Raw genomic sequence first — 16200 nt, 5'->3', positions numbered from 1 at the left:
TGAGGGGCGGGAGCAGGCCCTCTGAGCAGCGGACCCGGGTGGGAAGCCAGGTCTCCCTGTCGGCCGTCGGCTGTGTGACCACCCTCTCCTCGCCTCTGCCGTGGACCGAGTGAAGCCCCTGCCCCGCTGTCTGGCAGCGGTTCCCACTCAGATGGGCAGGGAAGGCTGGGGACACGTGTGAGTTTTCCAGGGCTGCTGTAACAAAGGACTGCAGATCTGGCGGCTTTAACTCAGCTCACATTGGTTCTCTGACAGTCCTGGAGCCAGGAGGCTGACTGCCTCACGGGGCTAAATCCGGGCGTGGGCAGGGCTGGTCCTTCCGGAGCCTCCAGGGGAGCATCGGTGCCCGCCTTTTCCAGCTTCTAGAGGCGCCGCATCCCTGGCTCGCGGCCCCTCCTCCATCCTCACGGCCAGCAGCGCAGCATCTCCCGTCTCCCTCTGCCTCTGACCCTCCTGCCTCCTCTTATGAGGAACCCTGTGATGACACCGGGCTCCCCGGGTAATCCAGGGTCATCCCTGTCTCAGGGACCTTAACTTAATGCCTCCTGCAAAGTCCCCTTTGCCACGTGAGGTGATATGTCCACAGGTCTTGGGATTAGGCTGCAGCCATCTTTGGGGCCGTTATTCTGCTGGCCGGAGACCCCCTGGCCTTCGCGTGGTGCTACTTTGTGCGTTGGCTGGGATCCTGTTACAATTCCACGGGCTTCCTGTTTTCAGTCCACTCCTCCCCTTTTGTGGCCTTCTGTGGCTTTACGTGAGCCCTTGATCATTGGAACCTCTGGGTGGGGAACTATTTGCTTTTGGGGAAAGATTTGGAGAGAGATTGGTATATTTGGTGATGGTGGTTGAACAAAGGCCTGAGCCTCATGCCTGCAGTGTGGTCCTGCGCACCGAGTGGAGGGGTTTCCTGGTCAGGGTGCCGTCCCCGAGCTGCCCAGGAGGCCCCAGTGACTGCGTGGCCGCCCCGTCCCCCTGACTCCCCATGGCAAGGCTGGGCCGGGACAGCATGGAGGCCCCAGTCCAGGCCTGGCGGGAGGGGACCTTGCTCTGCGCCAGGCCCACACCTGTGGGGTGCTTCCCTGGGGGCTCTGCCCACCGCTCCGCACAGCAGCGTCCTCCCCGTGGGCCTGGCGGGCTGAGTGCCGGTGAGTGGCCTTCGGGCTCCCCGTGCAGATAGATCTGCAGGCTGGGGCTGCGTGCGTGCATGTGAGGGTGTGTGTGTGTGAGTGTCCGAGGGGGTATGTGAGTGTATGTTTCTGCGTATATGTATGTGTGTGTGTTTGTGTGTATATTTGTGTTTGTGTGTGTATACAAATGAGTGTGTCAGTGTGTATGAGTGTGTGTGTGTATATACATGGGTGTGTGTGTCTGAGTATGCATATGAGCGTATGTATGTGTGTGTTGTATAAGTGTGTATATGTGTCTCAGGTACCTATGTGTGTGTATGTGAGTGTGTGTTTGTTAGGTATCTGTGTGTGTGTTGTGTGTGTGATGTATCTGTGTGTGTGTTTGTCAGGTATCTATATGTTTGTATTGTGTATGTAAGTGTGTATATGTGTGGATCAGGTACCAGTGTGCGACGAGTGTCAGATATCTGTGTGGGGTACCTGTGTGTGTGTGTGTGTGTGTGCGCGCGCGCGCGCGCACACTACTGCGCCCAGCTCGCTGGCCTGGGCCGTGTCTCATGGGGTGGGGTGGTGGCAGGAGGGACGTCTGCCCGGGTCTCTGAGTGGCCTTGTCCCAGTCCTGCCCCAGCGCGGCTCCCCCGAGGGCCGCTAGATGGCGCTCCCGCCCTTCCCTCTGGCTTGGCTCTGTGCGCTGCTGGAAATTTCCCAGGTTCTTTCATCCTTTCGTAGATTCCTCTGAGCGGCAGTGGCAGTGATATTCTGAAGGCCCCCTGGAAGCAGCAGCAGGGGGAGACGGAGCCGCTGCCCTTGGGCGGTGGGAGCTCTTAGCCCTGGGTTTGGTCAGGGCCTCCCAGCCAGAGGGGTACAAAGGGGAGAAAACCCACCTTTTCCTTAAAAAAAAAAGAAAGAAAGAACAAGTATGCAAGCAGGCGCTGCTGGGTCCCCGCACTTGCTGGGCGAGGAAGGTTGGGCTTTCAGATGCAGGCCTGCCCGGGGGTGGGGAGGCCTCGGGAGACTGGGGCCCTTGTGTGTTCTCTGGGGGGGCAGGGAGGAGTGAGCGGCTGGGGGCCTCTGAGAAGCGGCTGGGACCGAGGGCGGATGGAAGACAGTGGGACTGGGTTTGAGGAATGTCCCCCAGAGAGAGGGTGCTGGGAACATGAGGGCCAGCGGCCCCTGGGTGACAGGGCCGGCACCTTGCTCCCCTCGCTTGCCTGTCCCCCAGGACAGCCCGCAGCACCCCTGCCCCCTGAGCTGCACCCCTGGTTTGCTCGGGTGGCCCCTGCTGTTAGGAGACTGGGGTTCTGGGAGCACAGCGACCCCGTAGCCCCTGGGAGCCCCCGTGCACAGAGGTTTACGTCGTGTGGAGGCCGCACTCCCTCTTGGGTCAACGTGGACCTCTGCAGGGGTGGGGTGCGGGGGCTGGTGAGGTGTCCTCTTGTCCCTGGGCTGGGGGTGCAGGGAGCCACTCAGGATGCCCGGGAAGGTGGTGCCCCTGCTCCCTGCCTTCCCCTGGACCCTGTGGGGCGGGGCTCTCGGGCAGATCCGTTCCCACGTCTGTCTCCCGAATCACACCATGCTCTTGCGTCTGCAGTAGCTTGATCACAACCGTTCCGGGGTATTTCAGTAGCACTTTTTTTTTTTTTGAAAGTGTCGAGTTACTCAGGTTTACGGCGTCTTCTGGAGCCTTTCTGGGTCTGTTGCTACTTTGGTGGTGTGATTTGTGTGTCAGAGTGACGCGCACAGCCCGGTGTCGATAACAGCATGGCATTTGCTCCGAAAGGCCGGCATTGTGCGGCGCTCTCTGGCAGCCAGGCTAAGAATACCCGCAGCACGTGGGAGCTTCAGATCGCTTTGGAGACGGGGATTTAAGATAGACCCAGCCTTGCAGCGGCCCGGACGGTTGGTCATCGGGGCCAGGAGGTCGTGGGCCTGGGGAGGCAGGCAGAGCAGCTCCGCCTGGTTCAGAGTGCCTCCTCCCGCAGGGCCGAGGACCCCCTGGAGCCCGTGGGTGGCGCTGGGTCAGCCGTCCCGGGGCTGCTCCGTCTGCCGGGCCTCCCTCGATACCCACCCGTGGTACGGCCCCTTCGGGTCCCTGTGGGTAGCATGTCACCAGGAACTGTATCCGTAGATGAGCGCGTGACACACCCACCTGGGGTCGTTTAACGCTGTTGCCCAGACGCAGGGCTCCGTATCCACACGCAGCAGCTGCCGTGTGCCCACATGCGGGTGGGTGGAGGACGTGCCACCAGAGGGCCCCAGGATGGGACAGACAGTGTTCCCCGCGGGGATTGTCTGGGCCGTGACCTTGGCCGTCAGGCAGGTCCCGCAGTTGGTTTTCTCTCTGCTTCCCCAGCCCCTCCCGCCCTCTGGCTTCTGTTGGCCTGGGTGTCAGGTGCCCTGAGGCGGGGGCAGGGGAGAGGGTCTCTCGGATTGTGCTCCCACAAAGGGCACGTGGATGGTCCTGGGGTGTGATGGGCGGATCCCTGAGGGCAGTCGGTGGAGGGGCTGCTGGTGAGGGGGCCGGGGAGCCTTTCCCAGAGCTTCGCTCCTTCCCTGACCTTTAAGAAGCCTGAGCACTGCACCAGGGTGCGTTGAGAATTTCTCCTTTTGATTCCATTGCACCTACAGTTTTTCTTCGGCATTTTCACTCAGGGGTTTTCACAGGAGAGGGAACGGGCAGCCTTTCTTTTGCTGCCGGGAAACTTGACACCCAGCAGGCAGTCATCTCAGCCTGCACTTGGTACTTCGGAGGTGTGCCTGCGCGTGTGTGAGTGTGTGTGCGTGTGTGGGCATGGGTATGTGTGTGTGTGCGCACGTGCACGTTTGAGGGCATGTGCTCCCTGCCGTGGGGCACGGGAGGGGCGTGAGCTGTTGTGCAGATGTGGTCCAGCCCCTGCAGCCTCTGGCTGCAGCTTGGGAGAGAGGCTGGATGTGCTGGCCTCAGGATTCAGGGGTCTATTGCTCCTTTGGGGGCGGGGTGAGACTGCTGGGCTGCTCCCTTCCCCCTTGATGGGTGCCCTCCCGGCCCCTCGGGACCTCCCTGCAGGCCCACCCCAGGCGGCTTCAGCCCACTGCCCAGACATGCTCCCTGCGGGCATTGATTAATCACCCCAGTGAGCCCCAGGGGACAGGCGCCTCCCGCCCTCCTCCCGGCCGTAGACTCCCTGGCTCTGGCTACAGGTGGCACTGCTGGACCACAATGCCGGGCGGCCACCAGGGCCTCTGCTTTGTCCCCGGTGGCAGAATTGGGAATTCTGGTGATTGATGGAGCCGAGCAAAGCGACCGCAGGCAGCAGCTCCGGAGGCCCGTGGTGGAGAGCGCTGGTGACTCCCAGAGGAGGTCCCTGAGTGACCTCGTGGCTTCTGAGAGCCTGGCACAGCGGGGAGCAGGGCCATTCCCTGACTCAGGCGCGGCCCCGCCTTGCCCCACGGCGGCGGGAGGGCTGGCTGGGCACCGTCTGGAGTGGAGATTGGTGGGAGTGTGACGGCTGCACAGATTGGCTTTGGTACTTAGCTTCCCAGCACTGCGCCCCGTCCCCATACAGGATGCCAGCGTGGGATAGAGGCGCTGCCTCCTGTCCTCCTCGGTCTCTGGGGGGAGAGGCGCCGCAGCTGAGCCAAGCGGCTTCGCTCAGCAGCTCCACGTGGCCGCAGCACCTGGGGGGCCGGGGGAAGAGACCGTCGGGATGGTGCAGGGAGGCTCGGGGTGTACCTCGTGAACACACTGGGGAGACCAGCAGACTCCTTCCTCTGCCCTGCCTCCTGGGCCATGGTGACCAGAAATCCAGCAACAAAAAGAATGTTTTTGAGCAGAGAGCTCTTCCTGAGAGCAGACTGCCGGAGAGTAGAGAGGTGTCAGGACCCCTGTTTATTAAAAGACAACAGATAAGGTGGCAGGGTCGTGCTGTCCAAGGCCCCGAGCTTTCTTGAATCTGTTTGCGGAGATACCAGACCCAGCATCCCTGGCGGAGTCTGTCCTCCGTCCATGCAGCCTTGCCTGAAGCTGCTCGTCGGAGGTTTTATGATGGGGGTGGTCGCGTCTCTGCAGAAGGATCCTCCTTCTGAGAGAAGATGGCTGTTGTCCTAAACAGCACAACCAGCCGAGTCCCGTCTTCCCGGCTCATGGGTCCTTGGTCCGGAGCTTGCTGTGCACTCACTGTTTGATGCAAAGGGCTGTGGGCAGCAAGGGGCACCTTCTCCGTCACCTCTTTTGACGGTGGCTCTGGCGACAGCAGCAGGCCTGCTTGTCGTTTATTCCCTGTGTGCCTGACCCGTGTGCCCACTGCCTCCTTCCAGGGTGCGTGGTGACCTTGGCGTTAGGGTGACCAGCACAACTTGCCTAGCTTCAGAGCCGGAAGTCTCACATCCTGGAAGCCCTCTCAGACCCGGGGGGCCCTCGGTGCTTGGTCACCCTGGAGTGTGCACGTGTGTGTGTGGCAGCACACATGCATGCATCTAGTCAGGAAAGGACAGTGTGTCTCCTCACTCAGGCAGTTCGTGAGTCTGGCCTCCAGGGTCCCGTCCGCCACCCCCGGGGACCATGCCCAGAAGACTGGAGACCTGGCGTTCTGCGAGGTGACCGAGAGCCCCTGCTGGGAGCTGTCACTTCCAGCTGGGCTTTGCAGCCGCGCACACACCCTGGAGCTCAGCAGCACGGGGACGCTGGCGCAGCGTTGGGAGAAGTGGTTTAGCACGTGCCCAGGAGGGCCTGAGCACCCGGGGGCTTATGGGAAGCACAGCCGTGTTACTACCCCCCCCACCCCGGGACCCCTCCCCGCCCTCCTCATAGAGCCCTCGGTCCGCTCTTGTCGGGACCACACTGTCGTCCCCGATGCCAACAGCCCAGCCTTTCTGCTTGTCAGGATTGTGCCGGAAATCTGAAACTGGAAGCTGGCTGTGGCATTTGAAAATTAACTCCTGATGCTGGAGTCTCAAATTGGGGCATTGTGTCATCAGGCTATGAGGATAGGATTGCGTCATTAATTAACCTGGCGGGTGCGACAACAGGCAACTTCAGAGGATTTTTGTGCAGCGTGACACAGCATGGCTTGAATCACAGATCAGCCCAAACATCTGACTGCTTCTTGCCAGCCTCGCCCACACTAAACTCAGTAGCCTGGTGCTGCCCCAGCAAAGCCAGACAGTTGCGTCAGGTGACAACCTGTGCTGCGTGCAGCTCGGGGCAGATTGTGGACCTGGGAATCCCAGTGCTCCCCCAAGGGCTCCGCTCACCAGGCAGCAGGGTCCGTTCCCGCAGGCTGCCTCCTTGAATCTCGCAGTGCTGGTGGGGACAGGCACAGTTGGTGTTTGTTCAGGGAACACAAAGTGATTTTAACATCCCGCTCGGCAGAGGAAGGTCAGCCTTCTGCGACGGAAAATCTCACCATATGCTCTCCTCCAGAGCCGATGAGGCTGAGTGGGGGGATCTGCTGATATTCCCGATGCTCTGATGCCTTGCCGTGAGCCTGGGCAGCCGGGCAGCGGTGCAGCTGATGGATTTGGAAATTGGCTTCTTGGTGAGCAGGGGTGGGAGGGTTCATGACGGAGGGTGCCCGGTGCGAACGGTGCACTGTTTCCTTGTTCCTTCTGTGTTTGTCACAGGCTGGTCTGTTTATCCACTGTTTTGGTGGTGTACTCCCTCTCTCTCCTTTTGAAAGAGTTTATTTTTCAGAACTGTTTTAGATTTTACAGCAAAACTGAGAAGACAGTACAGAGAGTTCCCATGCACCCCACACCCAGCCTTCTTATTAGTTTACATGAGGCTGGGACATTTGTTGCAGTTAATGAACCTTATGGGTACATTCTTGTTGACTAGGGTCCTGCTTCATTCAGTTTGCCTTGTTTGTCCCTGGTGTCGCCTTCTGTCCCAGGACCCCATCCAGGTTCCCTGTGACATTCAGGTATCCCATCTCCTCAGGCTCCTCTGGGCTGTGATGGTTCCTCAGACTTTCCTTGTTCTTTTTAATTTTTTAAAATTTATTTTATTGAAGTATGGTTGACTTACAATGTTGTGTTAATTTCTGCTGTACAGCAAAATGATTCAGTTACACATATATATTTTCTTTTTCATATTCTTTTCCATTATGGTGTATCACAGCATATTGAATATAGTTCCCTGTGCTATACAGTAGGACCTTGTTGTTTATCCATTCTATATGTAATAGTTTGCATCTGCTAACCCCAAACTCCCAATCTTTCCCTCCCCGCCCCCCCCACCCCCGGCAGCCACCAGTCTGTTCTCTATGTCTGTGAGTCTGTTTTTGTTTCACAGATAAGTTCATTTGTGTCGTATTTTAGATTCCACATACAAGTGATAGCGTATGGTATGTCTTTCTCTTTCTGACTTACTTAACTTGGTATGATAATGTCTAGTTGCGTCTATGTTGCTGAAAATGACATTATTTCATTCTTTTGTATGGCTGAGTAATATTCCAGTGTGTATATGTACCACATCTTCTTTATCCATTCATCTGTTGATGGGTATTCAGATTGTTTCCATGTCCTGGCTATTGTGAATAGTGCTGTTATGAACATAGGGGTGCATGTATCTTTTTGAATTAGAGTTTTCTCTGGATATATGCCCAGGAGTGGGATTGCAGGATCATATGGTAGCTCTACTTTTAGTTTTTTGAGGAACCTCCATACTGTTTTCCATAGTGACTACACCAGTTTATATTCCCACCAGCTGTGTAGGAGGGTTCCCAGACTTTCCTTGTTCTCGATGCCCTTGATGGGTTTGAGGAGGACTGTGGTCAGAGATTTTGTAGAATCTTCCTCAGTGGGAACTTGTCTGGTGTTTTTCTCCCACAGCTGGGGCTCTGGGTGCTGGGAGGAGGACCACACATGAGGGGCCATCTCGTCCATTGTCTCGGGGTGCCTGCCGTCAACATGACTCATCACTGCTGGTGTCGACCTCGGTCCCCTGGCTGAGGTCGTGCTGCTCAGGTGTCTCTACTGGAAAGTCACACCTCCCCCCTTTCTGTACTGTCCTCTTTGGAGTGTACTCTTTCTTTCTTTTTTTTTTTTAATACTTCAAATTTCGGAAAAGGAAAGAGAATAATTAACAGAACAGTGCCCAGTACCCAAATTGGGCAGATGTGGACGATCTGGCGTCCTTCTGTCAGGTAGTTTTGATCTCTTTGCTCCTCCCTCCAGCTGGGCAGTCTTAGTTCTCTGCTGCTGCATAGCTGATCCCATAGACAGACGGCTTGAGGTGACCGGCTCTCAGCGCCCAGGCATGGGCCTGCCAGGGCCTCGGTTTAGGGCCTCAGAGGCAGAGTCGAGTGTCGGCGGGCCGGACCCGTACCCGGAGCTCTGGGGAAGGTCCATTTGGTACCGAGGGTCCCCTCACACTTAACCCCTCTGACTTAGGGACCGATGCCTTTCCAAGGCCCACCAGATTAGGTCAGGCCCACCCAGAGTAACCTCCCATTATAGGATCTGCTGATTTGGGGCCTTAATTATAACAGCCAGATCCCCTCCCAGCAGCACCGAGAGGGACGTTGGAATGACTGAGAGCAGGGATGTGAGCCTCAGGGGCACCTGAGGACTATGTCTGTCATGGTGTGTTCCCTTTTCGGTAAATGTTTTTATCCTAAGACGTTACGTGGTACAGAAAAATACGTGAAATATTGTGCTTGGCTGAAAGATGGATACATACATACAGTTTATCGAATGACTCCCCAGTCAACGCTGCTGGGAAATGAACCCCCTCGTTCTCTGTCCCGGCCCCCCTTCCTTTGCGGCCCCATTCCCCCCACCCCACAGAGCTGCTTCTGATGGCCCGCGTGTCACTGCTTCTCTGGGCCGTTGTCTTTGTGTGTCTGTGTCCCTGGGAGACACGGCTGAGTGCTGGCTGGGTTTGAACCCCACGCACACGGACTGGTTTGTCTCTTGCGTTTCTGCTCTGTCTGCGAGGAGGATTCGTCCCTGCCGTGCGTGGTGATAGTTTATCCGTTTTCACGCTGCAGCGTTTTCTGCTGTGTGACCACGCCTCCACCTGTTTACGTGTTCCACTGCTGGTGGACATTTGGGCCGTTTCCACTTTGGGGCACACGTCGTGTCATCTTTTACCTGCTGCTCGTGTAAGAATCTGTCACTGTACGTGACAGTGTGACAGTGTGAGAAGACATGGTGGTAGCAGTGGCCACGTTCCGATGCTGCTTGTGTGCCAGGCTATGCTTGGAGTGACTCCTGGTCTCGCCCACTGCCCCACGCCGTCCTCCTTCACACGTGGGACCAGACTGGCGAGACCGTGGTTTGAGACCGCAGAGCTGGGGAGTGGTAGGGCTGGGCCCAGGCTACGGGTGCGAGCCCGCATTCCTGACCACTGCTTCGCCCTGCCCCTCGGAGTGTCCTCCTGCAAATCAAAAGGGGCGGCGGGTTCTGGGAGTGCGTGCCTGGGCAGGCGCTCCCCCGTGGGGACAGGGGGCGTCCCAGTTGGCAAAGGTGGCCTGAGCTTGCAGGTGTGGGAGAGGGTGGACCCTTTTCTTAGAGTCCCCAAAACATCATTGAACGAAGCCCTGCCGAGCTGAAATCAAAGACGGCAGGTTCTTGTGGGAGATGGAGGAGATGCTGCAGAAACCCAGGGACCCAGGCCACCAGAGGCTCTGCCACCTTCAGCGCACGGCTTCCGGCTTCCGAGGTCACCCTGGGCGTAGGCGTCTAGTTGGGGCAGGGGGAGGCCGTGTTCCTGAAACTTTGATGGGCGGGCCAGGGAGGCAGGCCCGTGGCTTCTGCCCAATCTCATTGGCCAGCGCCAGGTCACGTGGCCACACCTTCCAGCACGGGAGCCTGGGAAACGTAGTCTGACTGCGTGTACGGGGGTAGGGGGGCTGGAAGGGGGCAGGTGAGCCGTAGCTTTGCTACCGTGGTTGTGCTGGACGAAGGTGGCTTCAAGGTTGTAGAAGGAGATGGGTCAGCTCAAACCGTGGCCAAGTGCCCGCTCTGGACCCAGCGTGAACCACTCCAGGGCAGACACCGTGTGTCAGGGCAGGAGCTTATGGTGTGCCCCCCCACTCCCCCCCCCGAGTGGGCATGGAGGGCCAGGTGGGTGGCACGCGGCAGCGGGACCCCCGAGATGGAGGCAGGGAAGGCGCTGGGCTGAGACCTGTGGGAGGAGAGGCAGCAGGGCAGCCCGTGGAGGGGCTCCGCTGGAGGGCAGGTGGCCAGGCCAGGAGCAGGGAGACGCATGTTACTCTACCGTTCCAGGGGGATGTTAGCCGCGGGAGGGAAGGTCCAGGGCATGGGTGTGGGAGCCCTGGGCAGGCAGGTCGGGGTAGCCCTCCTGCCTCTGTGGGCGCCGTCGTCTCCTGTGTGTGTGTTACTCGTGGCCGCAGGCGTGGCTGGCCTGTCACACAGCCTGCTGTCTTGGTCTGGCAGGAGCAGATGGCCCTTCATTTTGGAGTCTTTTGTTCAAAGTGGGCGCTTTGGGGTTGGAACGATATAGCACTCTGCTGGCTCAGGCCGCTTGTGAGACTGCAGGACTTTTGCTTTAGGGCAGCAGGAGCCAAACCAGCCCACCCGGCGTTCCTGGCTCCAGTCTGGAGCACCAGGCCAGTCGCCAGAATCCTTCCCCATCCCACCACTCTAAGAAACCGTCAGTTCTTCTGAGAGAAGTGGCTTCGCCGGGCATTGTTCCCATCTTGAGATCCTCCCACTGGCTGTGTTTGGATGAGGGGTTGCTTGAAGTGTCGGGGGTCTGTGGCCGGTGCGGTCCTGGCCTGGAGTCACTCCCCCTCCCCCTCCATTCTGTAGATTCCTGCTCTGTGCGCAGGGTCTGGTTTTCATGGCAGATCTCTCCCGTGTTGGAGAGGTTGCTGTCGGCCGATTTCAGCTCCCCAGAAGGGAAATTCCTGCAAATCTGTGAGTTGAGGGAGTCTTTGTTAGCTTTGCTTCAAAATCTGGCTAAGGGTGTGTTTTCCCCTCATGTGGGCGCAGCAGCGGGAGCTGGGGAGTGGGGACCAGCAGGCTCATCACCAGGATGAGACGTGCTGAAGGCCCTCTTTCAGCAGCTCCCCTCCGGCTTGGTCTGTTTGCTCTTCCTTGCTTAACCCATGTGTGAGCTTAACCCTCCTCAAAGCACCAGGGCCCAGAGCCACCCCGAGAGTGACCCCGAGGGCCCTGTGCCCTTCACCTTCTTGGCAGTCAGCTGAGACCCTGATGGTCTTACACGTGGAGACTGGAACTGCTGGTCACGGGACCTGCTTGTAAAGATACCGTCACCTGAGTGCTCTCCAGAGCCAGTCCCGTAGCTAAGGGGCAAGTCACGGTCACCCAGGGCCCCCTCTGGTGGGGCAGGGAGAGTTCCGGGCCTGTCCTCCCGATCGCCGGGGGCCTCCACTGTCAGTGTGTCTCCACACGAGGTTCAGCGGCCTCGTGCATCTGTGGGTGTGCATGCTGGTGAGCACAAAAGCATCAAGGACACGGGAAGTGATCTAATAGGCCTGGCGCCTCCCCGCATTGAAGCTGCCCTGGCTCTCTCAGCCCGAGGGCAGACCTGGACTCCCAGCCACCCTCCCCAGTTCCCCGCAGCTAGCCCCCATGTCCCGGCGTCGCCCGTGCTGTTTAAGTCCTGCTCGTGCACTCTCAGCGGACCACCCTCTGTTCTTTCCTGTTCCCACCCTCCTGTGTGTTTCAACAGAAAGAAATCTGGGGCGGGGGAGCATAAGCAGGCCGTGGGCCCTGGGCGAAATGGGAGCTGCCTGCCCATCAGTTTACAGGTGGCAATTGAGGCCAGTTCGACGAGGGGGAGGTAGTGGTGGCTTTACCAGCAGCACCGGGCGCTCACCGGCACTGCATCCCCACAAATGGACCCCCTGCACGCACCCCTCCACCCCCCCGCTGGCAGCACAAGGCCCTTCCCCAGCTCCCACTAGAGGCTGCTTTGATTGTGTTGATGGGTGCTTGCCTTTTAAAAAAAAATTTATTCATTTATTTATTTTTGGCTGCATTGGGTCCTCGTTGCTGCGCGTGGGCCTTCTCTAGTTGTGGTGAGTTGGGGCTACTCTTCGTTGTTGTGCGGTGGCTTCTCCTGTTGCGGAGCACGGGCTCTAGGCATGCGGGCTTCAGTAGTTGTGGCTCGCGGGCTCTAGAGCGCAGGCTCAGTAGTTGTGGCTCGCGGGCTTAGTTGCTCCGCGGCACGTGGGAACTTCCTGGACTAGGGCTCGAACCCGTGTCCCCCGCATTGGCAGGCGGGTTCCCAACCTCTGCGCCACCAGGGAAGCCCCCGCCTGCCTTTTAAAACCTCACCTGAGAAGCGCCCCCCACAGCTTCAAAAGCAACGTCAAAACCCAGCCCACACGTGACTTGGCATTTTCGGTCCTATCTATAACAAAAAGAATTCACGGGCCTGAAATAAACCCGGGCCAGGGATCAGGTACCTCCACTTCAGCATTTCATTGCAGCTCGACACTGCTCACCTTGTAAAGTCTGTTCCTTAATTAAAGTGGGCTTATGGGCTCCCGTGAACTGGGCCCTAGAGCTGGGGGGCCTTCAGGATGCTCACCCACTCCGTTTCCCTGGGAACCTCGGGGAGGTGGGGGCAGCCTGCGAGCCAGCGAGTGTGGACCCCAGGGCCCGTCCCCCCTTCCCCAGCCCCCTGAGAAGCCTGGGCGGCCCCTCTGGCTGCAGAGCACCTAGTCCTGCCAGCAGGCTGGTCCTTTGGCATCCCCGTCAGCTGGCATCCCCATCTGAGACGCCCCATTTTCTCTGAGTGGATGCTCCCTGGACTCTGTTTATCTCTTGCACGTTTCAATAAAAATGTCATTACTTGAAATCATTGACACTGCTGGTGTGAGATACCAAATTCCATCACCTATTGTCCCGTAAAACGATCCATTAAAGATAAAACCACCGCAGCTCAATAAGGTTCTATCCTGGAGACAAGCCACCCTGGTCCTGGGCTGATCCTATCTCCCCAGCGAGTGTTCGTATCTGTCACATAAAGGGCCCCGGCACTTGGACAAATGAGGGGGGAGGCCCCCTGCAGAACAGCCTCCTTGGAGGGTGAGATGGGATTTCCTGGTAGAAACAGGGCAGGCATCCTTTTGCTGTCAGGCAGTTTCAGTCGCTCTCAGGGAGGGAGCCATGCCACCCAGGTCGAGCTTTGTGCAGTGGTGGCCAGATTGGGGTGCACGGGATGGGGGGGACGCAGAGGGGACCCACCCCACCAGGCTGGATTGCTCTCCTGAGCATTTAGGAAAGGGCTCAGTCTCCCCTTCTTCCCCTGGGCCAGGTGCCCTGCAGCCTCCCCTCCCGGGCAGACTGGGCAGGTGACAGCTCTTCTTCCTCCCCTCCCTGTGGGGCAGGGGACTGCGGGGTATCTTGGTGGTCCCAGGGCTGTCCTACTCGGCCTTCGGACCTGCTCCCTCATGTTTCAAGGACGAGCCTGTCTGCTTTTTCTAACATCTTTTATTTCTCCAGCCTGGTACCGGGTGACCACTTGTGCCCCTTTAACCCTGCCGTCAGCGTGACTGTTAGTTGTCCGTCTTTCACGTTTGAACTGTCATGGTGAGGCCTGCTCGTACCTGACAAACTAGTCCTGCCACGTGTGTACCTGGAGTCACCTGGCGATGTCACAGTCACACCTGTTACCTCCTTTACTGAAAGATGTGGGCAGGGGCAAGGGTTTTTTTTGCTGTGCAGGCATGCCTTGTTTTATTGCGCTTCTTAGATGCTTCATTTTTTACAAACGGAAGGTTTGTGGCAACCCTGCATTGTCAGATGATGCTTAGCACTTTACAGCAGTAAAGCACTATTTTTTTAGACATAATGCTGTTATTGCACACTGTTAGACTATGGTGTGGTACAGTACTGTGAACGTAACTTTTTTTATGCACTGGGAAGCCAAAAACTTCGTGTGACTCGCTTTATTGTAGCATTCGCTTTATTGCGGTGGTCTGGAACTGAGCCCGTCGCGACTCTGAGGCCTGCCTGTGTGTTTGTTGCACTGTCCTACTCCAGACAGAGACACCGAGGGGCTGCATCTCCCGGCGGTGTCAGCCTCCCAGAGAGCACTTCCGTCTCCTGGACCAGACTCTGCGATTCTGTCAGTGGCCAGCACGCGCCCAGGTTTATGTTTGCCTTCGTTTGTGGTGAGGAATTCCTGCCTCTGGACCGCTAGACAAGGGATAGGTTCACCTTAGTGGGTTTTATAGTCTTCTGTGAATGTCTTTCTGGTGCAGAGGAAGCCTGGCTGTCTGTTGATTTTTATTTATTTTTTTAATTCTGCATCCTTGCTGGACTGTTTAGTTCTTAATTCACCAGCTCATTCTTTTAGTTTTCCCTGGTAGAAGGTTATACTACTTGACATGAAAAAGTTTGTCTCCTCCCTTTTGATTGTTAGTCCCCTTATATCTTTTTCTTAACTTATCATACTGGCTAGTGTCTTCAGCGCCGTGCTGTGGATTGCCTTGCCCCCAACTTTCCACAGTACCTCTCCTGCCTCACTCTGAACTGTGATGGTGGGAAGGTCCCTCCTAGTCCTGGATGGCTAAGAATTTTTTTTTTTTAATGTATTTCTTCTAAAAAAAAAAATTTTTTTTTTTAAATTTATTATCTTTGGCTGCTTTGGGTCTTCGTTGCTGTGCACGGGCTGTCTCTAGTTGTGGCGAGCAGGGGCTACTCTTCGTTGTGGTGCGCGGGCTTCTCACTGTGGTGGTTTCTCTTGTGGAGCATGGGCTCTAGGTGCACAGGCTTCAGTAGTTGCGGCACGCGGGCTCAGTAGTTGTGGCTCGCAGGCTCAGTAGCTATGGCGCACAGGCTTAGTTGCTCCGTAGCATGTAGGATCTTCCTGGACCAGGGCTCGAACCCGTGTCCCTTGCGTTGGCAGCTGGACTCCCAACCACCACGCCACCAGGGCAGTCCTAAGAACTTTTTATACAGAATGGTTTGGAATTTAATGTGAATGCTGCACCTGCAGTGCTTGGACGGGTCGTGGCTCGTCTCCGTGGTGATCACATTAGGGGAGACCGCCTGTGACTGTGCTTCTCTGGGCCCTTCACTCCTCCCTGCGGAGGAGCAGAGCGAGAGGCTGCTCTGGCCCAGCTCATCTCTAACCAGCGCAGAGATGGCACCTGGGCAACTCGGGGGCGAGGGGAAGCCTGCTCTGTGACCAGCTCGTTCTGCTTGGCTGCCCAGACCACGGGGCAGCGCGCCAGGACTGTCCCACTGACGCATGGCTAGAGAGGGCGTGTGTTTGAGGATTGCAGTAAAAACGGTTTTTCCCTATGCCCAGCCCACGGGGTGCTGGGGGCCGCTGGCATTCGGAGCTGCCATGGCCTCCTGGGCCCGTGCCGGCGGCTCACTCGTGCCAGGTGGCCTCCAACGTGACATGTGGTCTCGGCACTTCCCGTGGACTCTGCCTTCTTGTTTCCGTCGCTGTCATTATAGCATGTTAAACGGCAAGGGGCCTGTCTGCCCCGGCCTTGTGCAGACACTGTGAAATTAACTTCCTCACCCTCCAACTCGCGTCGGGCTGAACTGACATTTCCAAAGGGCTCCTGGCTGGACCCCTGCTCTTGGCACGCTCTCCTCAGCAGAGAGGAAGGGCAGGGAGCCGAGCCTCGCGCCGGTGGAAGCTGTCAGGCTGGACGATGGAAGAAGTCCTGAGTGCTCTTGTCACCCGGAGGAGAGTCACACGCATCTTGGGGAACAGATACAGTCCGTATTATAGCGCTTCATACCTGGCTCTGAGCAAAACGGTTCTGCAGGGCCCTGGCAGAGGCCAAGGGGGCCTCTCGGGGATGAGCAGCAGGGTTTGAGAGTCAGGACCCCATCAACTCTCATTACCCTTGCAGCTGGCGGGAGCGTGTGGGAATTACCTCGTTACCGTGGCAACACACCCTCCTCACAGGGAACTCCATACACTCTGACGGGTCGTGTAGCCCAGGGTGGCCGGCCAGCTGAGCAACCGGGCCCCGTCGGGGGTGTGATGCCTTCCACTGGAGTGTCCCATTCCTCGTCTTGACAACTTGCCCTGGGACCACAGGTTTTCTTGCTGGCCTGAGAGGCAGCGGCCCATCTGGCATTATCTGTCCCTGGCCCGGGAGAGGAAGGGCAGCGGCCAGCCCCA

General features: G+C 57.8%; 1 protein-coding gene across 2 annotated transcripts in view; it reads left to right on the top strand.

Moving 5' to 3' along the window:
• The window catches only part of KDM4B (lysine demethylase 4B), a 128756-nt gene that overhangs the window by 49320 nt on the left and 63236 nt on the right, over positions 1-16200 (top strand). The window lies entirely within an intron of this gene.

Source organism: Tursiops truncatus, chromosome 3, assembly GCF_011762595.2.
Source record: "Tursiops truncatus isolate mTurTru1 chromosome 3, mTurTru1.mat.Y, whole genome shotgun sequence".
In the NCBI taxonomy this organism is placed as follows: Eukaryota; Metazoa; Chordata; class Mammalia; order Artiodactyla; family Delphinidae; genus Tursiops; species Tursiops truncatus.
The sequence above is the reverse complement of the archived record's forward strand: the minus strand, read 5'-3'. Positions and strand labels throughout refer to the sequence as shown.